The sequence below is a fragment of the Stegodyphus dumicola genome, chromosome 5 (genome assembly GCF_044657685.1).
Source record: "Stegodyphus dumicola isolate Sdum_Otavi_A_Nest chromosome 5, ASM4465768v1".
In the NCBI taxonomy this organism is placed as follows: Eukaryota; Metazoa; Arthropoda; class Arachnida; order Araneae; family Eresidae; genus Stegodyphus; species Stegodyphus dumicola.
Genome location: NC_140772.1, coordinates 113350959 through 113373143, shown reverse-complemented (window position 1 = coordinate 113373143; position 22185 = coordinate 113350959). Strand labels below are relative to the sequence as shown.

At 33.6% G+C, this 22185-nt stretch overlaps 2 long non-coding RNA genes across 4 annotated transcripts in view; one reads left to right on the top strand and one right to left on the bottom strand.

Annotated features, from left to right (window-relative positions):
- The window catches only part of LOC118186347 (uncharacterized), a 294871-nt gene that overhangs the window by 119234 nt on the left and 153452 nt on the right, over window positions 1-22185 (top strand). For all 3 annotated transcript variants that reach the window (XR_015041194.1, XR_015041196.1, XR_015041199.1), the window contains exon 3: window positions 21287-21351. This is a non-coding gene — a long non-coding RNA (uncharacterized LOC118186347). The remainder of the gene's footprint in view (window positions 1-21286; window positions 21352-22185) is intronic.
- The window catches only part of LOC118187111 (uncharacterized), a 274560-nt gene that overhangs the window by 175356 nt on the left and 77019 nt on the right, over window positions 1-22185 (bottom strand). The gene's annotated exons all lie outside the window — the stretch shown is intronic.

Below are 22185 nucleotides of genomic sequence, written 5' to 3'. Positions count from 1 at the left end.
CTAAAGTCTGTAGAGACATTAGATTAATTGGAAAAGCCGGAGAGATGAAACATTAGCAACCGCCTTCGCCGGGAATCGAACCACGGACCTCTGGAATACCGGCCCAGCGTGCAGAACCAGTACACCACGAAGGCGCGCCAGGAAGGCGGGAGAAATACCTTATATAACCCCCTTTTAAAAGGCGACTGGGATCCAATTTTTTTAGGGGACCCAATCACCAAATCCTGGATGAGGAGAATCATCACCCAACACCCTTTTAGTTCGGACGCCACTGTAGAGATATTAGGCATATTTTTGGAAGCAGTCAAGATGAAAAATTAGCAACGCCTTCGCCGGGAATCGACCCACGGGTCTCTGAAATACCGGCTCACTGTGCTGACCACTATTGACACACGGCAGAGTCGAGCTACGATATTTACTGACAGCCTGTCAAGCATTTATGCTATCAACAACCCTCTCCAGCGCTCCGCACTAATCTCGCACCTGCAAGAAGTCCTCCATCTACAAGAAAAGTCAATGAGAATCCAAATTTCCTGGGTGAAGGCGCACGCCGGAATCCAGGGAAATGAAGCAGCAGACGCTCTTGCCAAGGAGGCTGCCCAAAATGAGGAAACGGAGCAGATTCAGGTGCCCTTGCCCCCCGATCATGCCTAAAGAGGCAAATAGAGGAGACCGCCATTGGAAACTGGCAGAATGAATGGGACCAAATCCCGCAAGGCCGCAGAGCATATTAGTTCCTGCCCAAGGTAGAGGTGGACCGGCTCATCTCAGCGCCCTACCTCACGCGATATATAACAGGACACGGCCCCTTTCCGACGTACTTTGCAGAAAGGGGTCTAGCAACAACTAATATGTGTGTCTGTGACAACTTGGGCTCACCAGATCATTATGTTACGGAGTGTCCCTTAACAGCAGAATGGCACATCAAATTCCCAACCACCAATGTACTGCCTTTCAAACGCCTTCTCGTAAAACATCGAGGCACGCGGCAAAAGCTTAAAAGCATAATGGACAAGCTAGAAAAAATGGGCATAGACCTCTGCAGGCCGGAATAGGGCACATACAATAAACATAATTGGCATTACGATTCACAGAGCTTACTAAAGTAGCTAGGACAGCAATGGTATGTGTATCCGTAGTATGGAAATGTAACTGTTTTTAGTTATCCACGAGCCGATGTGTCGTTAAAGGCTATTAGCACAGTAATGGACAGTGCACATATAATATTGCAGATGTAACGTGGCATGTATTGAGCACACATCTGTTAAGCGTTTTACAATTGTGAAGTCTCTAGATGGTTGCAGGGCCAGGGTAATACCCGAGTAGTCATAGAAAGCCGTCCGGGTGCCCTGTCCTGCTGTCACCTGTCACCTGTGCTGACCACTACACCACGAAGGCACGTTAGGAAGGCGGGAGAAATGCCTTAAAGCCTTCTATTAAATATCATTTGAATATCGCGCGAGCCAGAAATTTCCTTTCCGGCAGGGAAATAGAAACAAGATTGATACGAAAGCATATTAAAATAACTGGATGGAAACTGAAATGAAATTAGCAAGGTGGCCTTCAGCAGGCAGAATACGCTCTGGTTCTACCCTCCAAAACCTTCCTTTAAATACTCTCTCCTTTCTACATCATTTGATTATCACGCGAGTTAGGTTTGGTTTGGTTTACTAGATTACGGCAAAGTACTCGAGGGCTATCTGCCTTAAGGGAGGGATGCCTTCGTGGAGGACTTTTTAAGGAAAACTGGCTCGTATACACGTTACACATGGGGAAAACCACGAAAACACCCATGCAGCCAGCCCGTTCGCGGGATTCGAACCTCGAACCGAACTATCAGTGTTCAGCGACGTTACCGCTCGGCCGCTGGTGGGCCATCACGCGAGCTAGAAATATACATTCTGGTAGGAAGATGGAAATTAGGAAACTAGGAATTATGATTAACATAAAATAACTGGTTAAAATCAAAGTATAAACTCTACAACTGTATCTAATAATAGATATAATTATTATATTACTATGCTTTTATAGAGTCAGGCTAGTATCTAATAATTTTTAAGTCCCTGTGAAAGAATATCTAACAGAAAAAGGCCTAAACATTATATGTATTTTCGTATTTATTTCGCGTCCAAGCTGAAATAGTTACTCTGGCATGTATTTAAATAGCATTAGAAACATTATTTAATAATATTGCATTCAACCATTAAACTTTGAAATTTGAGTCTAAATATTTCGAACGAAGAGAAACGAAAAATTAAGTCATTCGCAAACCCTTGCAATTTCCAAAATTTATATCCTTATTATTTATTGCATTGCTGCAAAAGATCATGTTTGGAAAGATAGACGTATAGAATAAAATAAATTTAGAAAAGTTACGCATTTTTGAAAAATTTCTTTGTAATTTTAAAAAATGATTTTTAATTTGTTCGGTTCGTGCAGTTTATTAAGAGCGTCAAAAAACAGTTCTGGGCATTAGCAAATTATGTTTTCGCTTCGGTGAGGCAACGCATTATGTTCGAGATACCACCAAATAAAGGAAAGTCCGCTCTTTAGTGGTTAGACTCAGTTTATTTTTATTTTTTTTCCAAACTAGTCTATCAGCATTTCTTAACAGCTCCAAAATTGACCTTGGTCGGCGTATTAGCACGCTTTAAAATATATAAGTATCGAACCGGTTGAAATGGAATCCTTAAAACGATTCAAAACATAAGTTGAGCGTAGAACTTTCCGCCCATCGAATTTATTTCTTTTTCTCGCATCGAGTTTCAATATTTTTCTGCGAGCCATTTTTCTATCTGCAACTTCAAACGACTTTGCGAGTGTTGCCAGAAACAATGACTTAAAAATCGTGAAGAAGAAGGAAAAAATAAAAGAAATCGCGTAGCTTTGACGTGCAAGACGATATAGAGAGAGCAGAAAAAACGGAGGAGAAAAAGAAAAAGGAGAAAAAAGTGATTCGAGAGCTGCGGAAAACGGAAGGAAGTACAGAAAGCGAAAAGACAAAGGATAGTATGGCAACACTTTAACAAAAAAAGCGAAAAAAAACCTCTTTAAAAAAGTCTATGAAACTTGTAAAAGGTGAGCGTTTATGACAAAGGAAAAGGGAGAAAGGTAAAACTGGAAAAACAAAACAAACTCATGTTAGCAGGAAACAAAATCGGGGGAGGGCAAAAAATATATTGTTGTAGTAAAAGAAAGTGTGAAAAGAGTGGAAAAAAATTTACCGACGCAGTAGGTAGCTAGTTCATTGTTTGAAAAAGCGCCTGTACTTAGATGTCGACAACTATTGGTTGGCAAGATTTATTTTTTACTTACTTATTTATTAATATTTTTGTTTTCTTCGCCGGCGGACTTAAAGTTCAGGCAAGTGAATTGTTTTTGCTTCTCGTGAAAGAGCAGGCTCTATATAAAATATCGAGTGAAAGTCGCTCGGAGAGAGAGAAAAGAATTTAAGTTGATAGGTTTTGAATGCTTGGGGACTGCCCTCAAATTTATAACGACAGGGATATCAATTTGAAAGGAATTTCTGTACTAACATCAACAAATTAAATATCTTTCAGTGAGATGAGTCCATTTTTCTTGATACAACAGAATGTTTAATAGTGCTGAGGCTAATTTGCGCTACATTTTAGTTTTTAATTAAATTTTCGCCTTTATTAAGGAAAATGTTTCCCAGCAGTAGATGAAATTTATGGAATTAATTTATGCAATTTAACTTAAATATAATTACTTAAATTTCAAAAGTACCATTCCCCCCCCCCACTGCTGCTAATTTTCAGCACAACCTTTCTTCTGAAATTTTTTGTGATTCTAAACGATTCTATTCTTAATTTACTACATTTATTCTTACTGTTATATGATTCCATTCTTAATTTACTACAACTTTATGAAGATTCAACCAATGTATAATTAGTTAATATTTGTATTTTATTTTACTTAAATTTATGGTATATTACCTAGTGTGTCCACACAACAGTATGCAGATTAATTATTAATTTTATTTTCAACGTATTTAAAAGTTATTTGATTGATAAATGAAAGCTTTCTTTCCCTATTTAGAATATTCTTAGTAAAAGAGTAAGAAGCTTACAAAATCAGATTATCTAAAGAACATAAAATTCACCGCTCTTTGATAATATTTCTCAACGTAGCATCATGCTCTCTTTTTTTCAGTGGAACTTCTTTGCTGTTTTTGTCCAAGGCAGCGTGTAATTCGTTCGTAAATTCATTAGTCAAATCATCTTACTCATTCCTTGTATGTATTGTGTAGGGAGAGTGTAATGGGTAAAGAGTGTAAGTTTTATAGCTTTTCCAGACCAGTTCGTAATAAAGGCTCTTTTGTGTGGTGAACTATAACTACCACTATTAAATTCCAAATATGAATTTTTTGTGAGAATCATATTAGGAATAATTAGTAGCCTAAATAATTATTCTGAAATGTCATCTTCGCGCAGCGCGAAAACCTCGCAGAAATTCAGTATTTCAAGGTAGTTTACACTGTCGCCGGCATATGGTAGAATAAAGTAATTTAAAGCATATACCAATTTACTTTACAAACGTGATCCTTCCATTCTTCTTGATTTTACACTTCATCTCATCACTGCAAACACATATGTTTGTTTCTTTTATTAAAATTACTTCCATTTACTGGACAGAAATGTGTAAATTCAGTCGCCATGCTCTCTAATTATAAAACTGACCTTGTGTCTAACGCTTTTTTGTGTAATAATTCACGATTCTTTTCTTGAAAATTATGTTTTGATAGCATTCTAACTCAGAATTCATCAAAAAATATGTTTAAAAAACAAATTTTGATGAAAGGCTTTTGTTTATGCCAACTTCCACTGTGTTTACGGATGTTGATAGAAATGATTGGAGTTGGGGATGGGATAATTTCTCTCACTCATTTTTTATGAAAGAGAGTGTAGCGATGTGTGTGACTGGAGTTTTGAAAAATTTTATTCCGGGCAAATATTATGTTGTAGGAATTTGAGTTATTTTAATCATTGCTATGTTTTTATTTAATAAGTCGGTTAACAGTAATTAAAAAAATTGTAAAAACATGCGAAGGCTTTCATTACGAAGTCTATTAGCTTGAAATCTGGCATTTTGAAACGCGATGCTCCACTTCAGCAGTTTTTTCACTTTAGGCTTTCTGGATGTGGCAACAAAAATCGTGCCACTTAAAGGTTTTTCTTTCCTTCTCCAGGTGCTGGGGTTAAGAACATAAAAAAAATCCTGCTATTTTAGACTTTCTTTCAAAACAAGGAAGAATTCTTTTTTTTTCTTAAAACAAATAATTCCCCTTCCCCCCTAAAACGAGAGCTTATCCTAACTTAACATTTTATTGAATATCAAACTGACATCATTGATTCCACATTAAATCTCTTCTGCTTCTTGGCTATCACATGTTTATTAGCGAGAAAACCCTATCACTATTTATTTCAGAAATAAAATCTAAAAAATAATATCTCATATTTTAAATCACACCGAAATAAAGTATGCGTAAAACGAGGAAAACGAAAAAGGAGTGCTTTTAGAAGGCTATCTGTTAAAGGAGGGCATATCCCCCTTTTTTAATACCATCTATAACTCTCTTAGGCAAATAAGCATAAGAAATTCGTTTTGCACAAAATATGGCGTAGTATTCTCCTCTATGAAGAAACACACATTTTTATAGAATTCCACATTTTAATAAATCTGTTTTACAAAAAAACTTGTTGTAACAGCACCACTTACGATTATCTTTGGAGCTTTCCCATTTGTAACTTGACTATATTGATAGCACAATCTGCAAACGTTTTCAGTTTTCTCCTTTAATTGAATTCTATCGGCACTTATTCTTCAGAAATTGGCATAGCCGTATCTTCAAATAGGAACAACGCTGAATTATAATCACATACTATTTTTTCCATGTTAAGTGTATCAGTTATCAATATTAATATTGTAGCTAAACATTATCTGAACAGAAAATTAAGGGACAGCGCTTCATTGTGGCATCACTTCATATATATTTCACAGTAGAGATCATAGTAGTTCACTTTTTCATAGTAATTTCACAGTAGAGACCTCCTATCATATTTTCAGATTGAACCTGAAATTGAAGGCCGAAATAGGAACTCTTCTTACCTATCCCATCGAGAATGCTTCATTTTGCAAAATCAAAATTCGACATAAATATTTTACGGGAAACATTTTGAATAGGATAAAGCAGGAATTATCGAAAAATCGATCCTCTTACCCTTTTTTTGTATAATATAGAGTATACAACGTGATCATAATACAAATAATGCTTTATCAAGTAAACGAAACCACCTGTTTGAATAGAAATATATTAGCGAAGATAAGATGGTAACTAGATACTAGTTAGCCCTTCTTAAATTTAAATTGTCTTGTGTTTTCGTAATTTACGATCGCTTGTAGCCGAGGGAATAAGTCCACTAAACACTGGTAGTTCGACCCTGCATTCGAATTCCAGGAAAAGTGTTTGTGGCGCTGGGTGTTTCAAGCCCCTCCCCCAGGTTTCCTTAGAAAATAAGAAAGCATGCCTTTAAATTGGCAACTAGCTTTTATGTGATTTCAAATCATATTCAACCAAAACATCATAACACAAAACTAACATGCCTTCTATATCATTTAAAGGAAGGTTACAGAAATGGTATACCTACGTCAGATTTTCAAATTTCATAAAATAATTGTGTAATTTTAATTATACAATGTAACTAAAAAATATACAGTCATTCCCAGTGCATATTTCTAATGATATACATCGCTGCATGACCGCGTAGTTTACGATATGAGTTATAGAAAACGGAGCAGTTCCTTTTTTCCAAAGGAGGTATTCAAGTATCGTTTTGTGCATTATCTCGAGTAGTTTCTCCATTTTACCAGCAGATCCATAGATAAAATACATGTCGGTTTTTAAAATGGGGAGCATAAAAGTATCTTAAAGCTAAATTATAAGGTATTTTCTCTCTTCTTCCAGCATGCCTTCGTGCTAGAAGCATACTCGATGTCTATTCGAAAAGTGCAGGGTTCGAATCCCGTCAAGGGCACTGCACATTTTTCACGTTTCGTTAGATAAAAAAAACTTCATGACTCTACATTCTTGCTACTGGTGCTTAAACGTATAGCTAGCGACAAGTTCATGACCCTGTAACCATCTGTAATCATTTATGAGATCGCCTGTAGCTTAGAGATGTGTTAAAATATTAAATAATAATTAAAAATGGTTTAAGAAGATAGATAACTTCAACAAAACAGCTACACTTCCTTGAGTGAATGCCGGACACATTTATTTCTGATTTTCCAGTGCCAGACGTTATTTAGGGATTGATTGAGTGTAGAAAATCTCTTTTATTAGAAGTTAAATGTAACTTTAGAACCACTGAATTTGTTTTGGTGGACTTGAATGCTGCACGTTGTAACGATTTTGCTTTATACATAATTTGATCCACTAATTGAAAGAAATATTGCATCTTCCTTTTCAACGATTTAATATTCCTCAACGAAAATTATTTCACCTGATTAAACCGAAGTTCATTTTAGAATTCATAATGAAATTTTACTTTTTTCCATTTTATTTAACATTTATTCAGTTTTAATTAAACGTACTGTTATTTTTGACGTTTTCTGCTAATTTTAAAATTAATTCCGGTATTTATGGATTTAATTAAGTCTACGGACTGTGCAAATTCACTCATTTACAATAAAACTTATTACGTTAAGGAAATAGTTTATTAATTTCTTGCCTTACAATTAGGAAAATGTCGAGAATTAATCATTTGATAGGAATTAATTTTGTAAGTGTGGAAGATTTCGAAATTTAATGATGTTCATAAACATTAAGATTGCATTGTTGAGTAGCAGTTGAATTTGTTTGGAACAGCTTGATAATTGAAATCGAAGTATTTTGATTTATAAGGAAATAAACTATGCTTTCGTGGATATTCAATAGCTACAAATGATAAGGTTTTCTTTCATAATTGGAAAACTCGTCATGATATTTGAGGTGCTCTTTCAATGTGTTTCTGAATGCAATGTAAGTGCGGAAGCTTTCTTTGTGCCTCTCCTTGATCAGAATCAGAATTTATCTCTTAGATTATCAATCTAGGACATTACGTGATTCTATAATGTATTTTCTCCTACCTTTCCACATGTTTTCGTGGTGTAATTGGTAGCATACTGGACGCGTGTTCGAGAGGTCCAGGGTTCGAGTCTCGGCGAGGGCACTGCAGATTTTCACCTCTCCTGCTTTGAAAAAAATACCCTAATAACTCTACAAATGATGCCCTAATAAAAAGGTGGTGAACGATAATACGTCACTACCTTGTGTAATTGGAATAACCTAGTGTAACTGCAGTATACTCGACGCGTATTAGAGAGGTCCAAGGTTCGACCCCTGACGAGAAAATTGCACATTTTTCACGTCTTCTGATTAAAAAAAAACTAATAACTCTACAAATCTTTGTTTTGAAATCTTTAGGGAAGTGGGATTTTTTCTTGAAATAACAAAGCATGCATATATACGTTTCTCTTGAAACAACTAGGTAATCAAATATTGCTTTCTGTGAATACAATAACCCATTAGATGTCAAAAGGATAAGACCGCTCTGGTAGCTTAATCTGGTCTCTTATCTCAGTAACGGACTGATTGCATAGCAGGTTTTGTGAAATTTTTCCCATGTGTAATGTGAATACGAACGAGCCAGTTACCCTCAGAAAAAGCTCCACGAAGGTGTTCCTTTCCTTAGACAGATTATTGTACTGTGCTTTGCCATAACGTGGTAATCCGTAACCCCATAATTAAAATCGAAATTAAGCCGCATCACTTGTAAAAAATAAATGAAAATGTCGAAGTTATTTAATTGGCCTTACACTGTAGCATATTAAGCGCATTTTATAAAAGTTCTTAAATGTACAAATTTTTATATTGCATATGTATAAGAAAATTTAAACCGTTATTGATAATAAAATAAAAATTTTTAATTAAAAATAATTAAAAATTATTGAAAATCAAGAGGTATTTCAGGAGAGACTGAACAGTTCTGCCGTTTTTCTCAATAAAATCATAATTTATCGGGAGAGTTATTAAGAAGCGCATTGCATATAGCAGCGTTTCTTAAACTGAGGGTCACAACCTCGAATGGGGTTGGAAACATGTTGTGATGATGTTAATTAGATGTTGTGGTCGAGAAAATTTAATTCGGATATATGAGTTTAAAGAAATCAGGTTAACGAGACTTATTAAATTAATTGATTACTATTAAGTAGTTATGGTGTTCAAATTAAAATTAGGTTTGGAATGTTTAATTTCATTAGTTAGGAATTAGGGAATTTGCCATATTAATTACTAATGGAAAATTTTAATTGATTAAAGAATTACTATCGAATAATATATGGTCTGTTAATTAGTTAATTTTAAAAAATTCTACTGAATATATAGTTGGCCCTTTATATGAATAATGCTTTCCCTTCATATGCATTTGTTCGGTATTAAAATTCAGTTTTAGAACTTTTGCGAAAATTCTCATCCCCTACAATATTATTATTATTAGCATCATCATTTTGCTGAGTCGGTCTGAGGGAGGGGTGGATAAATGTTATGAAAGGAGAAAAATTAGCAGTATGGTTTGATTTATAATGAAGCGTTTGTACAGATTTCTCTGCATAAATACCAGTGCGAAATCAGAACCTCATAGTATTTGGACTAACTTCCACATGTCACATTTCATTTGATTTATAATGAAGCGTTTGTACAGATTTCTCTGCATAAATACCAGTGCGAAATCAGAACCTCATAGTATTTGGACTAACTTCCACGTGTCACATTTCGCAAAAATCCCTCACCCTCAGTAAATAAATAAATAAAATAAAGAGCTTATTAAATTTAACTTAACCTGCAAACACTTATTAAACTTATTAAATTTAACTTAACCTGTAAACAAGGGAGACAAGTAGGGATAACAACTTAGCTTAACTAATTGTTTGTTTCTTTTCGGAAAAGTCTTTCCTTCAAGTTCTCAATTAAATATATAAACTTTTCCAATTCCATGTGTATAACAAAATAAATAAAAAAATCCTTTCGAAATAATTCTCTCTATATCTATATAGCCATTAAAAGTTTCCGAGTTATTTGTAACACAATCTAACTGAGTCTGCGATGCTGGGAATCTAACAACAATAGTGATTTAGAGAAAATCACAAAAAAGTAAATACCGGAAGGAATAAAATAAAATGCAGCATAGGTGCTCGATAAATCCACCAACCGAATCGAAGTTGTAGCCACTCAGAACTATTTTCTTTCTTTTCTTTTTATCCAACTTTTTTTTCCTTCCTTTTTTTCCTTTTGTCATCCCCCGTCCATGCTGCTCTACCTCGAGGGTACCTTATACAGTAGCGTCAGCTCTGTCGACTTGCATTAGTTCAGAGAGTGGGTATTTCTCTTGCCATTGGCCATTTCCTATAGATTCTGTTGTTCTCAATTGATCTCTAGTATTTTTTTCACTTTTACTGTGCTTTTTTTTATTAGAAGTATTTTAGAGAATATCGGCAAAGTCCGGAGAATGGACAGCGAGGAAAAGTTTTTCTCATTTTCTGTTAAACTGAAGTATGAAATGGTTGTTTCCCCTTTTAATTTTCTTTATTGTAAAACTCAGATATTCACGTGAAGCGAGTCCGAATAGAAATCGCAAAATATCAACAGTGTTATCAGCATTAGTAAAGCAGTTTGCATCCTTTAAGTATAGTGAAACATGTATTTAGCAAGTGCCAGAATAAAATCGAGATGCTTGATCGGAATGGTATGCAGGGGTTATTGCAAATACGTTTGCTTTTATATTTATTGAGTTTGCAAAATATATGTACGAATACGCCTATCTATTGTGACTATTAATAGGGCCACCGTTAAAATACAGAATGGAAGTATTTGTGGTACAAATTTAAAGAATTTGCAGGATTTCTTTTATAGCTGGAAGCTAAAGTCAGGTAAACTCAAGATCCTTTGGAAAGCTTCAAATTCCCATCTCCTTAGCCTTTTCTTTGAACTCTTAGAATTCCTGCAATTTTTTTAGGGTTAGTTAGTATGGAAAGGTATTATCAGCTGACGCATGGTGCACTACTGGTGTCGCCCATTTTACTTTTACCTCTACCTACTCTGCAAACCCTACGAGCCTAAAAGCGAGTTATCACAACTACTTAAACAATTTATAAAACACTGAAGAAGGTTAAAATAACCTTTTTATTTACTCTTAAATTGAACACAACAGCACATCTTGTGTTACAGACGAAACTTCTACTGTATGTAGGATTTAAATTAGCGTAACAGAAGTTAAATTCAAATGCAGGTACCGTAGTCGGAAACAACATAACTAACGGATGACGTAAAATAAACAGACATAAAATGCATATAATAAACATACATAAAATAAACAAACTCAGCTGGCTGAGAATTTTAACGGCGCATAATTTAAAAAGCATCCTCTGACAAAACGCTAAAACCCAGAATAACAGCAAGACGCAGTAGGCAGAAGTTCTAATCTGAACATTCAAGAACCCTCAGCTTAAATGAAACCAACCTGATTTTCAGTCTGGTAACAAATATGGAATGGAGAAATTATAATAAAGACTTAATAACTGCCTAATAAACATGAAGTACAATAGAACTTATTCGAAGTTCACCGAGATTTATTTACTATTTGATGCGCTCTTTTATTTAACTAGTGCACTCATGAGACCCACAAGTGTTCCCTCAATTGCAGATATGTTATCCGACAAGGTCTGTAACTACGAAGACTTAATAAAAACTATAAGGTAAAACGTGTATGTATATATAATCACACTTCTATCGCGTGCAGTTCTTCCTGGAGTTAAATAACAGCTATGTCTGGTAGTACAGAGTTCTTTGAAGACGCAGTTTAAGTCATGTCTTACATATAATCTCTTCAAAAGCATACCATGTATTCTATTCGCTTTGTACTTTGCAACTACTGTTTTGCTCTCAGATCATTCACGCTTTAATTTCCTTTTCAGCTGTAAGACAAAGTCAAAAATGTTACTATCAGTCTAAATACATCGTTAGATAGATGAACAAAAGCGTGACAGCAAGCATATTTTTGTTTTAATTAGACAGTATACGCATAGTAACGCGTCAAAAGTAGAGAAAGTTTGGTGAAATCAAAGCTCTGCGTTTTGAAGATGTTCTTGTTTAGTGAATTGATGAAATATTCTGAGACTACTTTATTGATCGTCGAAGAGCTGACAGTAGATACAGATGTTCCCATTATTATGATGGGAGACTTCAGTGTAGACATCAAACGAAATGAAAAGGCATTTTAATTTTATGAAACTTCATTTTGCACCCAATATGGTGCCAAGTAACTATCCAAGTACACTTGGCAATTCATTTATAGATTTAACATTTACTAGGAATATAAATGCGGGCAGGAATATAAAAAGGGAAAGCCTTACCGTCATCCCCCTCCCCCCATCTTTTTGTTAGTCTTACACAGGTCAAGAAAAGTAGCGTACTGGCGCAGAAAATTACCCGTACTGTTTGTTCCCGATAGTACATATTTTTGACGTCACTGATTTGTTGTTATTTAAGACATCGATTATATACGATTTTACAAGTTGCATGTTCGATTAAAAGGAATGGAAGACGTAAAAGGCTGGCTGCTTCCTACAGAACTTTGATACCCAATTTTTAATCTCTAAATCACCAAAAACAAAAACGACTTCACATTGTAGAATAAATTCTATATGCTGAATGAATTACAAATATCTATCGCAGGAAATATCTATCGGGAACAAACAGTACGGATGTGACAGCAAACCTGAATTGCACGTTGATCTAAAATAGAGTTTCTTAAATTATGGGTCGCAAATCGAAATTTTGGGGATCGCGAAAACTCAGTTCGATAGCTCAATTTAAAGAAACTGCTTTCATAAGAATTTTAAAGAAATAACATTAATTGACATTCATGAGATTAGACTTTTAAAGGCGTTGCATTAATTGATATTAATGAGATTCATTGCCTGTTATATAAAGTGCAAAAGGAATTCGTAAAACTATCTAGAGATTCAAACTTAAAACTTAAGTTTTCACAAAAATCCATGATGAATTCTGGATCGAAGTTAAAAGTAGATTTCTCACTATTTCTTTGAAATAGCATTAAATGTTCTTCTCTCATTCAGCACCACATATGTTCCTAAAACTACTTTTTCTGCTTTAACGCTAATTAAAACCAAACGTCGTTCAACGCTGAAAAATATTAAATATGCTTATGTCTAGCAGGGTCAAATATCGCGCCAACATTTAATTTGTTATGCAACAGAAAACAAGCACTTCTTCTGTCACGTTAGAATTTTCTTTAATTTTTGTTTGTTTAAAATAAATTGAAAACTACTTCTTTTTATATGTGTATTGTTTAGCAAAGAAGTAAAATATTTACAGGAAGATATTTATATCTTTATTTTATATTTAATATCTGGGGTCGCGAAAAAAAAGGGTTTTTTAAAACATCCCCGTTGAAAAGCAGAAAAAAAATGTTTTATTCTGTTGGAGTGCAAAAACTTACTTATTTTAGCCATTTTTCTTCCAGACTTGCCAACGATCCCGCCGTACACCTCAAAAATATTATACGCACTCATCTTTCATAGACTAATTTATGTATTTCCATGAAAATGTTCTGAGTTCTATAATTCATTTTTTGATCCTGAAATTTTCAAGATTTCACAGTCTATGAAACAAGTTGTATAATATAAAATCCTACTAAATTTGAAACATGATTACGTACATCACACCATGTTTGTGGCAGTTAAGTAAACTATTTATTTAACTGACAGTAACAACCTTTAAACGAGCAATAATGCTTTAGCTCTAAAATGACTACCCATTAAGCTACACCATGAAAGTTTTTACCAAAAGAGAATATATGCCATTTTGAGGGCTAGTGTTAATTCTTTGGCTACCTCTTAAAATACTCTTAAATTTTTCTGATGTCGCTAGATCTCGTAACCGCTACACCACAGTTTTGCATTCTAAAGGTATTTGAAGAGGGTATCCCGTATTGAAATCATCTTTTCGTCTATTTCTGGAACTACAACGAAGAAAGGTGCACATATGCATAAACAATAACCAAATAAAATAATAATAACAATATTCAAGGTAGGCGAAGAGGATTTAACAACCCGAACCTCCCTCCAAAATGCATTTTTAAGCGAGCAACTTTAACGTCCATCAAACACGTACAGTAAATTGCGCTCTTAAAATGTTTATTTGGCGGTCAATTCTTTTTACTTCATCGCCAAAACATGAACTAAAAAAAAATAGAGTAAGAACTTTAAGTGTTCCTAGCACTTAAGAGTTTGAACATTAAAGGAAGAAAAGAATTACTCCGCAACGGAATAATGCGTCTACTGTTTTCCAGGCACTTAAGTGACGAGAAAAGCTGGAAAAATTACCTTCAGACCGAAAAAGTAAATAAAGGAAAATGAGATTATTTTTAATGCTAAGCGGTAAAGTTGAACTCTGGTAACATTACTATCTACAGGGTTGCCATATATTGCATTAGTAAATGCATCTACATTTATTGAGAGGTTTAAGCATGGCGGCTGTATGTGCTATATGCGTCCCCCCTTTTCTCATTCTCTCTCAGGAACGTAAAGTGGATGCAGAAAAATTGGAATAATGTTGAATAATTCATTTAATCTAATACTCTGTTTTTAGAATTGATTTATGAAGTGCTCATAATAAGAAATCTTCAGTTCATACTCTATGATAAAATTTCTAAGTATGCAGAAGTGTTTGGGGTTCAATAGCCTTTATCCTTTTAGCATTAGGTTCTGATGAAATTAAAAAAATATAGTGCCACAGACAATACGTTCAATATTTGCTATTAGAGGTAGTTATATTATTTGAGTTAACGTTACATAACCGGAGTTAACATTAGATAACCGTTTACTTGCTTAATTCATTTGCATTAAAAAGTTTGCTTTTTTTCTTAATTTTATTTTTATTCCATTCTTGTCTTATAAGAGAAGAATATTATGAGGGAAAGAAATTTTGTGTAATAGTTTGTCTTACCCTCCATCCAACTGGAAGCATCCATAAATGGTTTGGTTTGGTTTATAAAATTACGGCAAAGCACTCGAGGGCTATCTGCCTTAAGGGAAGGATGCCTTCGGGGAGGACTTTTTAAGGGAAACTGGCTCGTATACACGTTACACATGGGGAAAACCACGAAAACACCCATGCAGCCAGCCCGCTCGCGGGATTCGAACCTCGGACCGAACTACCAGTGTTCAGCGACGTTAGCACTCGGCCTCTGGTGGGCCGCATCCATAAATGTAATGCATGCATATTTTCTTCATTATTGAATTTATTTGTATACTCACATTCATAAGCCTAGTCTTTTTAACGTCTTTTTGTAATATCAACAAGTTATTTTGACTTTTGGAGTACTTTTAGTTTCACTTGTTCATTGCCCAGGAAATTTAAGAGAAATAAAAATACCTCAGAATACATGTTTAAATCGGTGGTTTTCTAGCTGAAACAATTGCGCTTGACGCTTTGACCCGGGTTGCCTCGCTTAGATCTTAGCAAAAGAACTGGCTTTTGCGGAAATTAACCAGTTACAGAATCTAGTACCCAAGATTTCCAGAAATGTTTCCTTCGATGAGGTGTTAAAGGCAGCTAGTAGATCTCATAGCGGTTAAGTACGATATGTGACTATGCTTTTAGAAACAAAATGTAAAGGCTGTACTAACATGATTCATGATTCGTGGTTGCAATATTTATATAATCAAGTAAATGTTTAAATGCTTGTTTCAAAACGTGTTTAGACAGCCAGATTTTCCGAACGTGTTCTTACTGCAGTCACTGTCGGCTTACTGAAAGGATCCCCTAGATCAGGGGCTCTCAACCGGTGGGTATGCGTACCACTGCTGGTACGAAAGAGAGAAATAAATGGTACTCAAAGAAGCAAACTATTTTTAACTACTAAATTCAAAAATTAAAACCCCAGCATCCAGATTGAGTTTTTTCCCAAAACACGTAAATTTATGCGATCTGAGCTTTGTTCAAGAGTGGTGGTGGTAGTAGTACTTTGAAGTGGTGGTTAACACTAAAGGTTTTCAGTTTATGTTTAGATGGTACGCGTTAGTAAAAAGGTTGAGAACCGCTGCCTTTGATCTCTTCAAGCCCTCCAAGGGATGCTAGTGCCCACATTAAGAAACCTTGTCCTAACCCTAAAGTACTTCATAAAAATTATAATTATTATATGAGTACTATTTTGTTAAAGGTTATCATTATTATGTACTAGCCGCTACGCAGGCAGCTTTCGTCTAGCTATTAAATGTACCGGAAAAATGGCTAAAGGGCACACCAAACATTCAATTTAAAACCTGCACAGAATTTTACATTCAAGAGCAAATTTATCACAAAAAAAAAAAAAAAAAAAAAAAAAAAAAAAAAAATGCATTCAATATAAAAAATTACAATGAAATAAACAATATCCCTTAATAGAAATATCAATTATCCCAATAAATATATTAACCAACTCCTCCTGTTGCTTTATCTCGACAAATGTCCAGTAATACAAGAGAAACATTAAATTTAAAAACTGCACAGAACTATCACTCTGCCATTGTTGCTGATGTAATGAGAGAGAATTATCGATTTGATGCATTTTCATAAAGAAACATAAAATTAAAAAACTCTCATTCAAATTTTGTAAAAATTCCTTCAAGGTGCACTGGCTCTTTTCTAGATGCACCTGCGTACCAAATTTCGTAGCCCTGGGATTGTTAGCTTACGCGCAGCACCAACGAAAGACACACACGCAGACAGACAGACTTTTAAAGAAGTAACATACTATAATATTTCCTTTTATATATATATATATAGATTCTAGGCGAAGACTGGGTTTACTAAAGTTACAAGAGTAAATTTGCATTGTATAAAGAGTAGTAAATTTTAATAATGTGTGTTTTTTTTTTTTTTTTGGTTGTTGTTTTTGTTTGCTTGTTTGTTTGTTTAACAAATTTACAAGAGTATTTTTGTATTGTGTAAAAAGAACTAAATTTTAATAATGGCTTGTCGTAGTTTTCTTTTTTTTTCGTCGTATAATAAATTTACGTGAGCAATTTTGCACTATAAAGAGAACTAAATTTTAATAATGGCTTGTCTTAGTTTCCTCCTCCCCCCCACCGCCGTTTAATAAAATTGCAAGAATATTTTTGCATTATATAAAGAGAACTAAATTTTAATAATATCTTTTCTTAGTATTTTCCAGTTTGATAAAATTATAAGAGCATTTTTGCATTGTGTAAAAAGTTCTAAATTTTAATAATGGCTTCTCAGTTTTTTTCTTTTCAAGTTACTGCACTTGTTACTTAATATATCTATGCACTGAGGCAAATTTATAAAGAGTAATAAATCTGAGTTCTTTATTTCTTTCGATTATTTTGTTCTAAACTTGTACTGTTTTCCTTGCAAGTACGTAATTTTTCCATATTTTTAAAAACTATGTGGTTGTGATATCTATATAGTAAATGCTTTCACCGTTCTGAACTTAAAGTATATGTTTTCATTATATATTCTTGACTCACAAGTGTTCAGAACTGACCTTTGGTTTACAAGTATTTCAACCTCGTGGGAGATACTGAGAATGAAATTAAGCAAACCATGTAATTTTCTAGCTTTTTTTTTTTTAACAAGAAATCTATATTATTAAATAATGAAGAATCTGTATGTATGAATGTTCCTCATATTGTGAAAAGTATCAGCGAATTTTGAACACACAAAGTCCTCCACCCGAACATGTGCACCACAAAAGAGAAATCTCGAATTTGTTGTTTATGTATTTCATATTGGTATTACTTTGGTTGCACGGATTTTTGGCGATTTACGTTGGCGCGATTTTTACAGAAGTCAGCCATCTTGAAAAACTTTGTTTTTACATATTTTACGCATAGTAAAGTATTCAAAACTTTAAAAATAATGGATTAATTTTTTGTTGAAAACGTCGTTTTTTAAGATGGCAGGTAAATGTAAATAAATACATTTACTACGAGTATGAAATACTAAAGTAAGGTTAAATTATTCTCAGAATTGGCTCTTTTAACGGTCTTCTGAAGAAGGAATTAGCAAGGTTTCCTTCAAAAATTTTAAATAAATTTCCTCTGACCCTTGTAACAATTTATAATTAAATCTTTGATTAGGAAAGCCAGTTTGCCCAAAATAAGGTCCTAAAGGATAATTTTTTTAATTCCGATACGAATAATTCTTGGTACTTACCAATAACAACATTCATCTTTGAAAGGGACATATCCGCTCGCTATGAAATCTAAGGAATTCGAAGACATGAATAATAAAATTTGAAAATGGCGCGGTAATGCACAATTATTTAGTAACCAATCAAGGAGCTGATTACAGCTCGTTAATGCACAAATATTCTGTAACCAGTCAGGTAGCTGATTACATCACGCATAGAATTAAAATTATTTAAATAATCATACATAAAAAAACTTTTTTTTAAATGTAAAATTAAATTTTATTTTAATATTTAACAGCCATAAATAATGTATAAAACATTAGATTACATTTATAGATATTAAAACCAATTACTTTTAAAGTAAGGTGACGTCATTGATTACATCATCCACAAATTAAAATTAGATAAAATATCATAAACAATAAAATTTTTATTTCAAATAAAAATGCAAAATTAAATTTATTTTTAATATTTAAAAACCATAAATAGTATTTAAAACACGGAGCATAATAAAACAAATTATTTTTTAAATAGTTTACCATTAATAACTTGCCCAGCAATAGGTTTAGCATGAGCCGTGACGCTCGCCCCCCAAAATATCGCCAAAATCCGTGCAACAGTCTACCAAAGTAACATCTTCATATATTGTGTGAATTTAATGAATTTGTGATTAACCAGTTCGTCGATTTATAAAAAGCGAATACTGCTCGAAATAAAAAAAAATTATCGTCCACAAGATAGTGCGTTGCCATTCGGCAAAGTGTAACTTTCATATTTTATAAGTCTATTATTAATTAATAAACTAAGCGTCTTAAAAACAGGAAACATAGTTCTATATAATATATATATAAATTTACTTTTTAATCGTGTTGATTTAAATAAAAAATAGTTCATGATATATCTAATTAAAGATATTAAATATTTTTGCACTATCTTGTCCCACTGTATATATATTTGTTGCTTCTACTAACGCTACTGGAGCAATAAAAAATTTTTGAATGCAATTCGCTTTCTTGCTGCATTAGATGACCCCTTCGTAGAACTGTCCTTTCCTCACTCACTGTTTTTCTCACCCATCTTTTCTACTGTTCGTTCGCGCATTAACATGTTTTAGAAGCAAGAAACATGGAAAGCAACTTTGTTGTCGGGATTCGAACCGTGAATTCTTTCCCTTTCTACGTGAACTTGATTACCATTTACAAACGCGAAACGAGTGCGATTATTATTCTTTACATTTCACCAGACATTCTAATCAGTTAGTGTAAGACTAATCCGTAGTTAAAAATTATATCAGATAATAACGTTATTTTTTCGTTGAGATGAGAAAATTTTTCCCTTATCTGCTTTCGTAAAATAAATTTGAAAATGCTTTTCTGAGTTACTGATAATACTGGAATAAGTTGTATTGTTGAAAACATTTTATCTTTAAGATATGCTGTCTCTTTTTTTTTTTTTTCGGAACTGGTTTTTTGAAATTTTATAGTATATTTTTAAAAATTTATTTATTTAATTTGTTTTCTGCTTTTTCCGTATGGAGGATTACGCATTATTGATCTTCATTTTGGTACTCATACAGGTATTTTAATAACTAAGTGTCGTGGACAAAGACATTAGCTTAAGTAGTTAAATCTTCTAGGTTCGTGTTGTGCCCCATTTATTGAATAAATTGCTAAAATCTTAGCGTGGTTTCCAGCGTAATTTTTAAGACGTTTCTGTGTAATGACAGGCTGTCATTTGCAGAAGTGTTCTAATCATAGGCAAGGTTGATGCAGAAACGTTGACAATATGTTAGCTATGAGTAAAGGTTAATATCGCAAATCACTTGAGACACATTCATCAGTTAAATTCGCCGTGAAGATGAGATTTACCGTCTATTTCGACGTATAAAACGCACTTTTAATGCAAAAAAACAAGATCGAAATTTCGGGCGCGCGTTGTACGCAGGATATAAAAATGGTAGATTTAAAAATAAGGAAAATTCAGCATACAAAAGTTAGATTTTTACATGCACCTAAATGCTGATTATTTAAAAGAAATGATGCATCTTATTAATTTAAAAATTTTCATTATCGGATAACATGAAAAGTTCATATTGTTCGTCAAACACATCTGTATTCGAATTCTGTTTCATCTTCATCGTTGTTACTCTGATCCATAAATAAATAATCATCATCCGTTCCATTTTTCACCGACACCAAGCATCCTAGCTACAACACAAGTTCCATTTTCTTTCGTAAACTGAATGATTTTGTATTTGAAACCAGCACTGTGTTCTTTTGTTTGGAAGAAGCCATATTTACTATTAAAAGCAACACTAGATCAACTGTACTTCAACTAAAGCAAATTCCATTTACTAAAGGCCTTCGATGTTCACTTCAAAATCACGGCTTCAAATGATTACAGAATGAGAAAATATCTGACTTCTAATTACCCGAATTCATTCTGTTAAGAAGGGCATTGTTACCTCAAATTATGCCCCTCTTTTCTCGAAATCCTAGAATAACATTCTTGTGCGCACCTGCTTGGAACACAACCCACCATCTTTGCAGAATTATTTGCTCCCTCAGGCATTTCCCCCTCCCACAAACACATATTGTTCTTCTAATCAATTCAATATACCGTTGTTCAAATGCGTAGGAAAAACTCTTCGAATGAATGACTGAAAAATATAAGAGCATCGTACTTGTATCTTTCATGTTTCTTCGTATAGAAAAGGGTGCGCGTTATGTGACGAATATACCAAAAATTAATAAACGTAGTTTGAAATTACAGGTGCGCGTTATACGCCGGAAAATACGGTGGCTTATAAAATTTTTGTTATATTTCTAATGCAGTTATTATAGTTGTTAAAATTACCTAGGATACTTTTTATCGTTTCCTTTCTAAACAATTTATTATGGGGTATATATGGAAAAACAATCATTATTTGTTTGCATTTTGTAGTGTTTCGTATCATTCTTTGATACTGAATTGAAATATTCCATCGTCTAAATTTTCATCTTTCCTTACAGAATGGTGATTTTTCCTGGATGCTAAGTAGCCGACTACATCCATAATCAGATGAAAGAGGCAAATGGTGAGTTTATTCTCTTGCATGCATGTGTTTGTTTATGTAATATTAAGCGGCGACTTTCAAAAAGAAAGATCAGATTTTATTTCCAAATAGAAGTGATTCTCTTGTAGTACGTACGTCAGTTGAGAATGAAAAAGATGGAAATTTTTTATGTCAGGTGTTCAATACATGCAAATATAATTACGGAATGCATTAATGCAGTAGTCTTAAACTTGGGAGCCGCATGCGGCCTGCAAAGCAATTTTATGCGACCCATGTAGACATTTCAGTTCTGTATTGGACATGCAAAGATTTAGAGCTTTTAGTTATTTGAAGTCCGAGTTTATGTTATTTTTATCTTTAATAAAAAGGAACGTGAATAACTCGCCAGAAATTCAATAAATGGAGGTAATTCATTTACAGTGTGATATGAATGTTATTCAAGGATTTGAAGATAGAGATTTATTAATTTTTATCCGTGCTTGCTACGAAATGCATACGCTCTGTTACGAATTTTAGCACTAAGAATAATCGCTTTGTTTAGGAATAAGTGTATATGTAACCAGTTTTTCTCATAGTTGAAAATTAAATAAAAATAAAGAACTAGACTGGCCGACGAGCATCTACAGTCTGTGTTGAAGGTAATTTCTCTCCAAAGTTGCAAACGTTTTCAGAATCGAAGCGACATCAAGTGTTAAACTATAGTAAGGAATAAAAAAGTTTGTTTACATACAAGCGTATGTATTTTTATTTATGCTTCAAAAAAATTAAGAAATGAGAAAAAGCGATTAAGTTGTTATTATTTATTCTGAAGTTTTGTTTTACTTGGAATTTTCTCTGAAAAATTAACAAAGTTTT